The sequence below is a fragment of the Ambystoma mexicanum genome, chromosome 2q (genome assembly GCF_040938575.1).
Source record: "Ambystoma mexicanum isolate Mex_15411 chromosome 2q, UKY_AmexF1_1, whole genome shotgun sequence".
Taxonomy (NCBI): Eukaryota; Metazoa; Chordata; class Amphibia; order Caudata; family Ambystomatidae; genus Ambystoma; species Ambystoma mexicanum.
Genome location: NC_090924.1, coordinates 466,549,729 through 466,563,772, shown reverse-complemented (window position 1 = coordinate 466,563,772; position 14,044 = coordinate 466,549,729). Strand labels below are relative to the sequence as shown.

At 46.7% G+C, this 14,044-nt stretch overlaps 1 protein-coding gene and 1 long non-coding RNA gene across 2 annotated transcripts in view; one reads left to right on the top strand and one right to left on the bottom strand.

Annotated features, from left to right (window-relative positions):
• Positions 1-14,044, top strand: part of SDK1 (sidekick cell adhesion molecule 1) — a 2,988,580-nt gene that overhangs the window by 1,925,789 nt on the left and 1,048,747 nt on the right. The gene's annotated exons all lie outside the window — the stretch shown is intronic.
• Positions 1-14,044, bottom strand: part of LOC138569533 (uncharacterized) — a 352,464-nt gene that overhangs the window by 292,387 nt on the left and 46,033 nt on the right. The window lies entirely within an intron of this gene.

Genomic DNA, 14,044 nt, shown 5'->3' with positions numbered 1-14,044 from the left:
CCCAAGACTATGGAACAGCATTTCCGTAATCTACCATTTGAAGAATTCCTGCCTCTGCAAACCTAAAAACATGATTGTCTGCACCTCTACCCCCTCCATCCAACCCCAAACGTTGACTACCTCAATTGTGTTCACCCCCATGCTCCTTGAACACCCACCACCTTGCTCTTCTAACTAGTTCGAGGATTGGTCACAACAACCGCATACTTGATTAATACTGTACATTCCCCTATTGGCCATTTTGTACATTCCTCCTATGATTCTCAACCTCTATGCTCTATGCATCTCCAAGTAGAGGTTGTTGATCCTGGTGGAGTCCTCTGTAAACTCTGTAAACTCTTTAGAGCGATAGGCAGTATTTGGAAAACATGGTAGCGGGATCAATAATTCTAAATGCCAAATGGACCCCATAATTCCCCAAAAAGATATGATTTTGTGAATGCACGGGCCACAGTTAGGAAGATAACCTGTGCATTCACAAAATCATATCTTTTCGGGGAATAATGGGGTCCATTTGGCACTTAGAATTATTGATCCCGCTACCATGTTTTCCAAATACTGCCTATCGCTCTAAAGAGTTTACAGAGTTTACAGAGGACTCCACCAGGATCAACAACCTCTACTTGGAGATCCAAGCCTGGATGGCAGAGCACGCCCTATGCCTCAACGACGAGAAAACAGAGCTCCTCCTTGTCAGCTCCCAACCACGGCTAAACAAACTAGACCCCCGTTACGCCTTTATCAACATAGACGGTAACTTAATCACAGTAGCCAAAGAAATTAAAACCCTTGGGGTCTATCTAGACTCTACTCTCTCGCTCAAAAGACAGGTGAACGCCACAGCCTCATCCACAGTTTATACAAATAAGCTTATCAACGCCTGCAAACCCTTCCTCTAACCTTCCAGTTGCATTACACTAGCCAGAGCACTACTGCTCTAAAAATTTACTACTGTAATACTCTCTTTCTCGGCACATCAGAACGCAATCTGAACAAACTACAGGTACTTCAAAATAATGCCCTCCAAGCCGCCCTGAGTATCCCACGACACGCCCACACCTCCAGCATCAGACAAGATGCACACTGGCTCCCTGTACGAGACAGAATCACTCAGATCCCTCGTCATCGTCCATAAATGCTGCTCCAATGACGCGCCCAAATACCTGGCAGAAAAGTTCCACAATCACACATCAACCAGACCAACTAGAACGCCATATTCACACTGCATATCCGTCCCCAAATTCTCGCTAAAAAAAGCAGGTGGCTCCAGCTTCCCGGTCCTAGCTGCCAAACTATGGAACGCTATGCCGTTGAACCTTAGAGCAGAACCCTCCTTTTGGACTTTTAGAGCCAAAACAAAAACATGGCTTTCCAACATAAATTCTGCTTAATGTACTTCTTCTCCTCATATCCTTTGTCGACCATCATGTAACCCGGTCTACTGCACTTACTGTTGTTATAATTTAGTCTGTATTGTATGTTTTTACTATGCTGTAACCTTCTCTAAGTCTCCGGCGCCCGGTTACCCGAGGGTTCAGCGCTCGGTACAAATAAAGAAACTAAACTAAACTAAACAGCCATCTTTTCTTTGGTAAGTGGAAGTCCACATTGAGTGCTGACTCTCGAAGCAAACGTTTATGCATGCTCGATGTCTCCTAGCACGAAGGTAAATATTGAGTACTGAGAGGCTCTTTCCCCTCACCACGCATTCCCTGGTGCAGGCTGTACACTGTGCACAAGTGAGCTGCCTTGAGAGGCCAGTGGGGGCAGAAGGATCACTGAACACATATGTGCGCCTCTATCAGCCAAGTCTCCTAACCAACACACACATTCCTGGACACAGGCACTCGCAGTGACCCTCCATTGCCAGCCTTCCACCTCACCCTTTGTGTATAGCAAGCTCCCACTCACACCCAGCATCCTCTCATACACCCTCACACCACACACTAATGAACACACGAAAGGTCTCTGCACCATTACGCTTAGGCCGGCCAAGAAGAAGCCTCGAGATTGCCATCTGCTATTAAGCCACTCGAGCACCGGATCACCCCACGCTGCAACACAAACCTTGCTAAATACGTAGATGCCTACCCACACCAGAGCATGTTTTCTCCTCTCTGACTCACACCACCTTGTACGCAACAACAAGCTTGACCTTGTCCCACTACTCCATTAACCGTGCCGGCCATCTGTTTTGCCACAACCAAAGTGCCAAGAGGACATGCATATGCTGCACTATAGAAGACTCAATAACATACCATAGCATGTAGCCTCAACCATTTCATATGCCCCCAATTTATGACCTGGACTAGCTTCACTCTGATTGTGCAACTACTGGGAAGAACAAGTTAAAGGCAAATTTGTCAACGTTTTGTACTGTACTCCCTTTCAGCTTATAACTGTATTTTATTTTAAATGATGAGCACGTCGACAAAACTGCTATGTTTAACATTTCCATATACGTCACCAATTTACTTGTGCTGTTGTTTTAACGTCATACCTCATTTTAGACAGTGATCTGTAGAAAACTAGTGATTATTTCTAGGAACATTCCAATATGTTAGAAACATTTCTGGAACCATCTGCCGCCGAAAAAATACAAAACTAAAGAAATACATTTTTCACAACAAAAAACAGTAAAAAGTGGCATTTTTGGGCTATTCGTCAAATGAGTAGTTTACCATTCTTACATACAACACTGTCAACACCACCAGTTAGTTGCAGCCTGGCAATTCTGTCTCTGTGCGATGCCACCGATCCCTGATCACTAGTTTCGGTTTTCATCAGTCCTTTTTTATTTTTTAGTGTCAGTGCCTGTGTTTTTTCGTCTCCCCCATACTCACCGGTGGGCCTTCTACTTAGTGAATAAGTCTTCTAATTTCTGAAGCGCGTTGTGCTGCCTATTTTCTGTTCACTCGATAGCTTTGTTGGTGTTGCTTGTTCATCTGCTTATTTTTTTTTAAAGGTGTTTACAGTTTACATTTTTAATTTAAAAATAAATAAAACATATGTGCCACTCTTCAGGGTGGGTTGGTTGTGTGGGGGCTAAGGAAACAGCCCTTGGTCATAGGTTAGCAAACTGCTTCAGCTGTAGCTGACCATTTCAGGTATAAGGACATTGACATTTCCCAGGATCTTGCGTACATTGAACTGGCAGAGTCACTAGAATTGTAAAATGCTTTTGTTACTTAAAAAAAAGATGTATGTGCCCAGGACTTGCACAATTGACACTGGCTGGTACACTGAAGGTGACTACTGTGCCGTGCACCCCATCACCAGCCAACCCTATTAAGAAGAGTCTTTCTTGTAGGTCCATTCTCATTAGAAATCCCAATTCAATGAAATTTAGAATAAGGCTCAGCTGTTAAAGGTATAGTGCGCTCAAAAATATTATTGTCCCAAAAGATGGGCAATAATCAAAAACATGCATTAAACATAATTTTAAAGAAAGTTCCTATGTAAACGTTTGAGCAAACGAGGCTCAAAGCGTTTACATGGGAGCATCCATTTTGCCATTTCAGGCAGCTTCCTCAGCTCATTTTAAGCTCTACCCTGGCGGCACTAAACAAGCAGCAAAAGCCCCCTACTGGGAGATTTTGCATACTGCAGCCAGAGCAGAGCTACATGACCTGAGGAGGCTGCCTTCACTCTCATTTTACGTTTTTGGTGCTCCCCAAGCCCAGGGAAGCACAGAACACGTAAAATAAAAGGCAAAAAGCGAAGGAGCCGCAATTATAAATACAACGTTGTTGTATTTGTGATTGCTGTGGTTTGAAAACCACTGCAATCATGAATACAACAACGTTGTATTTATGTTTGCTGTGGCTTCAGCTTTGAGACTCTTGAGCTCCCCCGGGTCGGGGGTGCTCAGGAGACTCAATGTAATTTAGACCATTTTCCTGAGAAAAACGTTTTTATTGAAGGATTAGGAATTCATTTATGTGTAATGTGGAACAGGCTAAATGATATAGATCTCCCACAAGGGTTAAGGGATCTGACTACTTTAGCATTCTCTAGGGATACTGCGGAGAAAGTACAAGAGCATGTCGAGCAGGTTTTTGTGTATAGAAGGGAGCTGGAAAGGTTAAGGAATGAAGATATAGATGGTGATAGTTTGGACGCTATATTTGTACAGAAACGGTACTTTCCTTGTCGTAAATCGATAAATGAGGAAACACGAATTTGTACGAAAGATACGATTAGGTGGATCTCAGACACGTCGATAACTCCTGTTGAAGTATATGACACGTGTAGTCAGTATACGCCAGAAATGCAGAGGAAAGTGATACAGGTAATGGTAGAGTAGCTACAGGATGAATGGGTAAAAAGAAAGATTTGTTATCCCGCAGAGTTATTGGTATTTATGAGAGGGCTTTTTCGTTTGACACTTCTTCGGCTGCTTTAGCGCTCGATCTAGCTCTGTTGCTTAGTAAGCGTTTGGAGTTGCCTACTTCTCAGTTGCCTATGAGAGAGGTTCCTCCGACATTTGTCCCAAAAGTCGAGATTCCCACTGATCCTGCAACAGGTGCAGTTACTTAATATATTCCTGCATATTATGTGTCACAGTTCGTTCACGTCCCGTTCTCAAGACAGGAAGTGAACACCATTAAACAATCTATTCCCGATATTAGGAAGATTCCGACAGGGTTCTACAAAGAAATAGAGTCTGTCTTGCAATCGTCAGTATTTACCTTAAGTGATATTGATTTGTTATTTCCCGTACTCCTGTCTGTTGATTTATGGAAGCAGATTAGGACTGTAGATGATGTACCAGGGTTAGGAGATTCATGGGATAATATGGCTAGACTCGATAGAGAAAGGAAAGCTGGTGAGAGACCACCACATTTAATACTAACTTTGCCTTATAGAATAGTTAGGAAATTGAAAACTATAATTCCTGAAAGAAGGATTATTTGGGATAAGCTTACTGCCTGTGTCCAAGGGAAGTCTGAGGGTGCTACCGAGTTCTTTAATTGGTTCGAACAAGTATTTTCAGATTACAGTGGGCAAGATTTAAGCACAGAGTCTGGGAAACAACTATTTGTGGACAAATTTGTGCGTGGATTGCTGCCTGACATCCAGTCACAAATTATGTCCTCAGAGAGCGCTTGGCAAGCGAAGTCTCAGTCAGAAGTACTGCAAATGGCTCAGTACTATGAGAATCGTGTCAATAACAAAAAGGAAGGAATTGAAAAGAGAAAAGGTGACTTAAAGACAAAAGTATTATTGCAGCAAATTGTTAGATGCCCTAGACGGGGTAATTCGCAATTTAGAGGTCAGTACGTTCTACAGGGAAATGTGCCATTGGGTCCTGTAAACATAAACCAGTGTGCTTACTGCAGACAGGAGGGTCATTGGTGTGCACAATGCCCGATCCTCCAACAGAGGTCGAATAACACATTTGGGAATATGGGTAGATGATCCAGAGGCCGCCCAGGTGCAGGGGGTCCTGGTAGAAGTCAGTTTTCACAGGATTCACAGCAACCTTTTTCACAGGACAATCAGGCACCAAGTGTGGATAACAGAATTTTTTTTTATCATCCTTCTGCCGCTTACCTCGCTGAAGAACTTCCTTTCGTCGACATTCTGTTTCGCTAGGATTGCCCGAAGCAGGGTTTGGAACCGACGACTATTCCCGTTAATCAGAAAGGTCCCTACATTGAGATGATAGTGGGAAATAGGAAACATCTATTCTTGATAGATACAGGGGCACAGAAGTGTTCCATTGACCATTCACGGGTTCCAAACATTCCACTGTCAGGGCAAACCAATGTTTCTGTAGGGTTTTCTGGCACACCAGTTGTCTGTCCAGTTTCTTCGCCGGTACCTATTTCTTTGGGTCCATTTACGGACCACTGTCCATTCCTCTTGACCACGAATTGTGGAGAGAATTTGTTGGGGTTGAATCTGTTGAAGGAATTAAATGTGGTAATTCCTTGTTCTTCTGATGGAGTGCATTTGACGATTTCACCAAGCAACTTCCTGTCTCTTAATTCTTAACCAGACCTTTGCCTCCGGAATTTAGTGATGTTCCGGAGTGTTTGTGGGCAATTGGCGATAATGATGTCTGTGTTTTGCATATTGAGCCTGTTAAGATTATTTTGAACCATGGAGTGAAGTTGCCACGTATTCCCCAGTATACGATTTCGGTCGATGGTGCACAAGCTTTGAAATGCATAGTCTCCGATTTTGTGCATCGAGGGGTGATCGAGGAAATTGCAGGTAGTTTGTGCAATAGTCCGATTTTGCCCGTGTACAAGAAAGGCGATAATGCAATTCCCTTTCGTTTCATTATTGATTTACGTGCTATCAATAAGATTGTTGCTCCACAATTTCCCATTGTGCCTGATGTAACGACAATATTAACCATGATTCCGGCTTCAGCTACTCACTTTAATGTTGTGGATCTAAAGAACGCCTTCTTTAGTATCCCTATACATAAGGACAGTAGATACTTGTTCGCATTCACCTTAGGGGGAAATTGTGGAGCAACAATCTTATTGATAGCACGTAAAGTCCTAGCATCTACAGTAGGGCTTTGAAAGAGCAGCTCGACACACTTGAGTTGCCCACTGCTTGTACACTGCTTCAGTATGTAGACGACCTACTCTTAGCTGCTGACTCAGAAAGTGCCTGTAAGGAGGGCACTGTGTTGTTGCTTTTCCACCTAGCACAACATGGACACAAAGCTTCGCTTAAAAAATGTCAATATTGTCGACAGGAGGCCGCCTATTTAGGCTATCTCCTGTCAAAGGAGGGAAGAAGGTTGATGCCTGAACAGATAAAAATAATTTCTAGAATGTCTGTCCCAAATACACAGAAGGAAGTTGGAGCCTTGATAGGAATGGCTTCTTACTGTAGACAGTGGATCCCGAACTTCTCCTTAGTGATTAAACCAATGTTGGATTTGACGAAGAAGGGCATTTCTTTGCCATTGCCGTGGAACTTGGAACACCAGCAATCATTTGATCTGTTCAAGACTGCATTGTGCTCGGCACCAGTTTTGGGCACACAAAACTATGAAAAGGCCTTTGTGTTGTATGTGCATGAATGTGATGGATGTGCTTTGGCTGTATTAAAGCAGGAACACGGAGGGTGGAATAGGCCGTGCGGCTACTTTTCTTCCGCCCTTGATCCTGTAGCATGCGCTTTGCCAAGATGTTTGAGAGCTGTCGCTGCTGCTGCTGCATCCGTAAAATAGAGCGAGGGAATGGTCCTAGGCCATGCTTTAACCTTGATGGTAGCTCACTCTGTAGATGTTCCATTAAACAGAACACAAATGCAACACCTCACCTCCGCACGATTAACAATATATGAATTGATCTTGTTTGCACCGCACATCCAAATAAAGAGGTGTTGTGTCCTTAATCCGGCTGAACTTTTACCTTTCCCGCAAGGTACTGCTTGCAGTGACTAAGAGTCACATGACTGCCTTTACACTACAGAACAAGAGACCAGAGTCAGAATCGATCTAAGAGACATTCCATTTGAACAATCCACAAGGGGAGCTGTTTTGTGATGGCTCCTGTTTCAAACTCCCGGATGGTACATCCACAGCTGCTTATGCAATCGTCACATTTAGCACGGTTGTGGAGACCAAAAGAATCACGCATAAATCCGCGCAGGCCGCAAGGATTATTGCATTGACCCGAGCTTGTGAACTTTCAGAAGGGCTTATCGTAAACATATATACTGACAGTCAGTAGGCCTTTGGGGTGGTACACAACTTCGGTAGACTTTGGGCAGAAAAAGGGTTCTTAACCTCACATGGCACTAAAATCCAGCATGGCTCCTTGATAGTACGGTTACTCTCAGCGTTTGCACTTCCTACTCAGCTAGCAATTATAAAATGCGCAGCACATCAGAAGTTTGTAGATAATGTAGGAAAGGGGAACGCTTTCGCTGACCAGATAGCCAAACAGACTGCCACTGATCTCTCTTCAGAAATGTATACTTCAAGGAAAGCCACAAATGCCTGTACTTTGGATGAGGGTATCGAATCCATAAAGAACATTCAAGCCGATGCCACATTAGAGGAATCTAAGAAATGGGATGAGGGTTTGGCGAAATTGGACGATTACGGGTGTTGGGTGGACAAAGTTGGAGGGAAATGGTTACAGCCTGATGCGTATATTATGAAGATGGTTGTTATGGCTCATGGTCCCACCCATATTTGTGCTCGTAAGGTCACTAAAATGTTGCAAAATGTGTGGGTAAATGATAAAATCCCTAAGGTAGCTGAGCGCTTCGTTCAAGGGTGTATGATTTGTCTGCAGCATAATGTGGGAAAGGGCACATCGACTCCTAGGGGTAATTTTGGCCCACCTTCTGTCCCCTTTGAAGTAATCCATTTTGAATTCATAGAAATGGAGCGGTGTAATAACCTTAAATATGTACTAGTTGTTATCTGTACTTTTAGCAAATAGGTCGAAGCTTTTCCCGTCAAAGATGCCACTGCTATGACCACGGCAAAGACCATGCTGAAGGAATATTTTCCAAGATTTGGTTTGCCAAGAGTCATCTGGTCGGACAATGGTCCACATTTTATCGCTGCTGTAATTCTGCAGATTTGCGCGGGATTACAGATCGATAAACGGTTCCATTCGGCCAGACATGCACAGAGTGCTGGATTAGTAGAGAGACGCAACAGCATCATCAAGAACAAGCTCGCTAAGACGTGTGCCGGCACCAAACTAAAATGGCCGGACGCCTTACTGATCGTGTTGTTGTCCATGAGGACGACACCTCAAACTAAGTCTGGGCTCTCTCCCTTTGAGGTGGTCATGGGTAGGCCAGCTAACATTTGGAATGTACCAAAACCTCGTTCTTTACGAGATGTCGAAAAAGTACTTCTTTCTGTTTACTGTGGCCAGTTTACTAAAAATCTGTATTTGATTTATCACCATGTGCGAGAGGCTTTACTTGTCACAGCATACGGCCGGGAGACTGGGTCCTCACAAAATCATTTGAGTGATCTTCTTGCCTCGTACCTAGTTGGAGGGGCCCCCATCAGGTCCTCCTGGTCACACAGACGGCGGTGCGGGTAGCAGGCAAGAAGCATTGGATCCATGCGTCCCACATCAAGAGAATTCCGTACCTTCTGCCACACGCTACAGAAGATACAGAACCCTCACACCAATGCTGTAACCAACGATCACGAAGCAGCAACCAGCATCGAGAGTGCGTCGGAGACTCTCCCTGAGCTTGTGAGGCCTGGGGAAACAGTCACTTCATCTCCACACTAAATCGCTCCGAATTTTGTGTCTGATATCGCTTTGCATTCGTTGCTTCCATCAGGGAGTGATGACACGTTGTTCACAGATCATTCAGTACCAGGGATCACAAGGTACGATCTGCGTCCGAGGAAGAGGCTTACTGCATGGTTCGGCTGTGCCATCAAGGAAAATCATCAAAGGGCTTGCCTTTTTGGCCCGGTCATTTGTACATAAGGGGATTCTGTTGGCTAGGGTTTGTGAAAGGACTAAGAAGACGCTCGGTCTGGAGATCGCCAGCAAATAACTTTGGTGCAAGTCGTTTGAAGAAAACAATGCCTGCAACCGCTCCCGCTCGTACGGAACAGATAAGAGACTGTGTGACCAGCCACGAAAAAGAACAATCAAATGTGTGGGCCCCGAAAATGTATTGCTTTCTTGTGATAATGTTAACTGGTTTTACAATAGTCATTGTCTCAGGATTCTGGTATCTAGAAAAAGTACATCTGCTCAAAAATGTGTTTCCCACTGAAAATGTACCTACTGTTTCTACTCCTTTCGTGCATCTGCACACTCTATCTCCTATCTACTAGAGACTCTCAGCACAGACAGTTACCACAATAACACTCTATTACTCATTATAAATGCTACACATGCCATCTTTAATAGGGCCAATTGGTGGGTCTGTTCGCATTTACCACAACGCGGGGATAAGGGGCTGGGTTGGTATATTCATCCTTTACCGTTGACAACTGCCTGCTATGTTTCTTTAAGGGCACTATTCTTTGGCCGATGGAACAATAGCGTCTCAGGGAACTTTGATGGAACTAACCTGAATGATTTTGAAAAACGTGTTCTAACGCCCCTGGGATGCTCATTCTTTGCAAATAGGAGCAAGCCTAATGTTGCTTCTATTAGGCCTTCTGACAGACAGTCCCGTCCTTTTCAATCTTTGATCTCTTTCAAGATGGCTCCTATAGGCAATAGGAATGCCAAGCCACCTTCTTATAGTGTCAACCACAGCCCCGATTCAGTTTCTTTCTGCATACAGAGGAATGGTACTCAGTCAATGGGTGATTTCAAGGGTTGCACCAATGTTGCGAATTTGACTAGTGAGGACAGACCTTTGTATGTAGGCGAACCTGTCTACTTTGATTGCGCTAATGTAGCATTTCCATGGTTACCCAGGGATTGGCAGGGAACCTGTTATTTATGATATGATATGATATGGCATTTGTAACGCGCCTATACACAAGTGTTTCAAGGCGCGACGAGGCAGGGAGGGGGGAACAAGGGGAAGACAGACAACGATCCTACTAGGCCAGGTGTCATTCAGATTGCGCAAGTGCAGGGGTAGGGGGAAGGGAAAAAATGCAAGGGGAAGGGGAGGGGGGAAGTGCTGATCAGGGTAAGTAGAATAAAATAAATAAATAATAAATAAGTAGGGCCAGGTGGTGGCAAGTGCAAGGTAAGTGCAGCCAAGTGCTAGGAGGGGGGAGCTGTAGGGATGCAGAGACAGTCCCGCAGTGCAGGGGTTGCCAGGGAGGCAGTGCAAGTGGAGAGTGGCTGGGCCAAGGAACCGAGGTCGGTGAGAGTGGCCCAGGTGCAGGTTCAGTGCAGTTTCAGTGAAGAATTTAGGAGGGGAGAGAAAGCAGAAGCAAAGAGGAAGGTTTTGAGGTGCTTCCGGAACCGAAGATGGTTCTCCTCAAGTTTCAGGGAGGCAGGAAGGCTGTTCCAGAGAGAGGCCCCTGCCGCAGAGAGAGATCTACCCCCAGCTCGTTGCTTCGAGAAGCGGCTCACCCTGAGGGAGTTGGAGACAGATGAGCGGAGGGCTTGGGAAGGAAAATATTTGGGAAGAAAGAGTTGAAGGTATTTAGGCCCCAGGCCCCAGAAGGCCTTGTGGACAATGCAGAGGGTTTTGAACTTAATCCGCGCAGCCACTGGGAGCCAGTGTAGAGATTTCAGTCCAGGAGAGATATGGTCCCTGGGCTTGAGGCCAAGGACAAGTCTCGCTGTCCTGTTCTGGATGAGTTGCAGAGGGCGGAGAGTGGAGGCAGGCAGATTAAGATAGAGGCTGTTACAGTAGTCCAGCTTCGAGAGAACCAGGGCTCTGGAGACCGTGAGCTTCTGGGGGAAGGAGAGGAAGGGAAGAATACCTCTGAGGAGGTGCAGCTGATAGTGTGACTTCTTAGAGACGTCAGATATATGAGGAGAGAAGGAGAGTGTTGAGTAGAAGATGACCCCGAGGTTTTTTGCCTTGCAAGTAGGAGCAGGAAGCGGGGCAAGAGAGGCTGGCCAGAGCACTGCAGGGAAGGAGGGAGTGGGTGTGCAGATGAGTAGAATCTCAGTCTTACTGGCATTAAGGCAGAGGTCATTGGCGGCACACTATTCCTGGATAGCAGACAGACAGTCGGAGATGAGGGAAGGAGAGGAGGAGGCCGAGGGTAGCCTGAAAATGAGCTGGGTATCGTCCGCATAGCACTGAAAGTTGGGGCAGAGAGTGGCGATGCGGTGGGCAAGGAGTGCCAGATACTGGTTGAACAGCCAGGGAGAGAGATTAGATCCCTGGGGGACACCACAGGTAGAGAAAAAGATGTCAGAGAGGAAGGACCCCAGTTGGACCTTGGAGGGTCGATTGGAAAGGAAAGAGGTCAGCCACGCCAGAGCCTGACCAGTGATACCCAGGTTATCACGGAGACGGTAGAGCAGGATGGCATGGTTGACAGTGTCAAATGCAGAAGAGAGATCGAGCAGAATGAGAACACAAGGAGTGTTGGAGTCGAGGTTCGAGAGTAGGTCCTCACGGATGTTCAGGAGAGCAGTTTCCGTGCTCCTGGCAGCTCTGAAGCCAGATTGATGGTCATGAAGACTACCAACAGATTCAGCATGGAGGTTAAGCTGGGAGATGGCCAGTTTCTCCAGGAGCTTGCCCAGGAAGGGAGTGATGGAGATTGGGTGATAGTTAGCCGGGCAGGAGGTGTCGGAAGAGGGTTTCTTAAGAAGAGGGTGCACAAGGGAATGCTTAAGGGGGGATGGGAAGACTCCAGAGGCGAAGGAGCGGTTGCAAAAGTCAGTCAAGGCAGGGGCCAGGGAGTCGATGTGGTCCTTGATAGTTTTGGAGGAGCAGGGGTGAACCTGTTTAGACGAGACTTTCATAGATCGGACTTGTCTGGAAACCTCGTCAGCAGGAAAAAGGGGAAAGGCAGAGAAGGAGGGAGGAGGGGTGGCTGCAGAAGGGCCAGAGGAAGAGCCAGGAAGAGATGGAGGGAGGTGATAGGAGGAGAGTGTGGACAGGATGTCCTGAGTTTTAGAGATGAAGTGAGAGGCCAGTGCAGTGCAGAGGGCCTGGGAGGGTATAGGAGAGGTAGAGACTGCAGCAGGGTTGGCAAGCTCCTTGCAGATTTTAAAGAGTTCGGCCGAGTTTTTAGATGCAGAAGAGATGCGGGCTTGAATAAGGGCTCTCTTCTTGGTGAGAACGGAGAGACGGTATTGCCTTTGGAGCAGGCGGCAGGCCAGTTTGTCAGAGGATGTACATGAAGCACGCCATTTCCTCTCTGCCACCCTGCACTTGCGTTTTAGGGTGACGAGATCCGAGTCATACCAGGAGTTACATTTGGCTTTGGGCTTCAGGCAGATTCTCATGACAGGGGCAAGGATATCAAGAGTATCAGATATAGCAGAGTGGAGCGTGGAGAGGGCTGTGTCAGGGTGGGAGTCAGCCGAAGGGGGAGGGGGGGCGAGAAGGTGGCAGTGAAAGCCTCAACTGACACGCGCTTCATGGGTCGGATGACCGAGAAGGTGGGTGGCAGTGATGAGGGTGGCTTTGCCTGTGGGGTAGGGAGGGTGAGGTGGGAGGATAGGAGAAAGTGATCACTCCAGAAGAGAGGAGTTGAGAGAGGGACGGAGAGGGGAAGGTCAGAAGAGATCAGAGCATCAAGAGTGTGCCCTGCAGAATGGGTGGGCCCAGACGGGAGAATAGAGAGTGAGAGAGAGTCGCAGAGGTCACAAAAGAGTCCAGAGGGGGGGCAGGGGTCATCCAGGTGGATGTTGAAATCACCAAGGAAGAGGAGTTGAGTGGTTGAGGCAAGGAGTGAGGAGGAGAGGTCAGCCCACTCAGAGAGGAAGGAGGAAATTTGACCAGGTGGCCGATAGATAGTAGCCACTGTAAAGGAATGGCTAGGAGAGAGAGAGAGTCGGCAGACAAGACACTCGAAAGAGGAGTAGGTCTGCGTAAGGGAAGATAAGGGCCACACCCCCTCCTGCACGGTTGGGCCTGGGCACGGAGAGGATCTTGTAACCGTCAGGTAGGAGTGTGTCAAAGCTGGTGACAGAGCTGGCCGTGAACCATGTCTCAGTGAGACCGAGGACATCCAGGTCCAGTTCCTCAAGAAGTCGACAGATATCAGAGGAATGTTTGATGGCAGAGTGAGAGTTAAGAGTGGCAATGTGGAGAAGGTTGCCATCCTTGAAGGACTTCCGGGGAGGGGTACAGATCAGAGGTACGCCCTGCGGAGGTGTAGAAGAAGGAGGTGAAGAAGGAGCATGAGAGGGGGCAGGGAGGGAGGGTAGAGGCAAGGTAGCTGAGGACAGAGGAGGGGGGACAGTAGGAGAGGAAAGGAAGTTGATGAGGCGTGGGAAGCGTCTATCAAAGAGGTGAAGGTTGGCAAGAGGGCCTTGGACCAAGACGGTCCCATTAGCGTAGAGAGGAGCGGAAGGGGGCCAAGAGGACATCCCAACGGGTGCCACCATTAATGGGAGAAGAGGAGAAAGGAGAGAGCACAGAGACCATATGGAGGGTCCATAGGTCAGGTGAAGGCACAAAAAAGAGGATG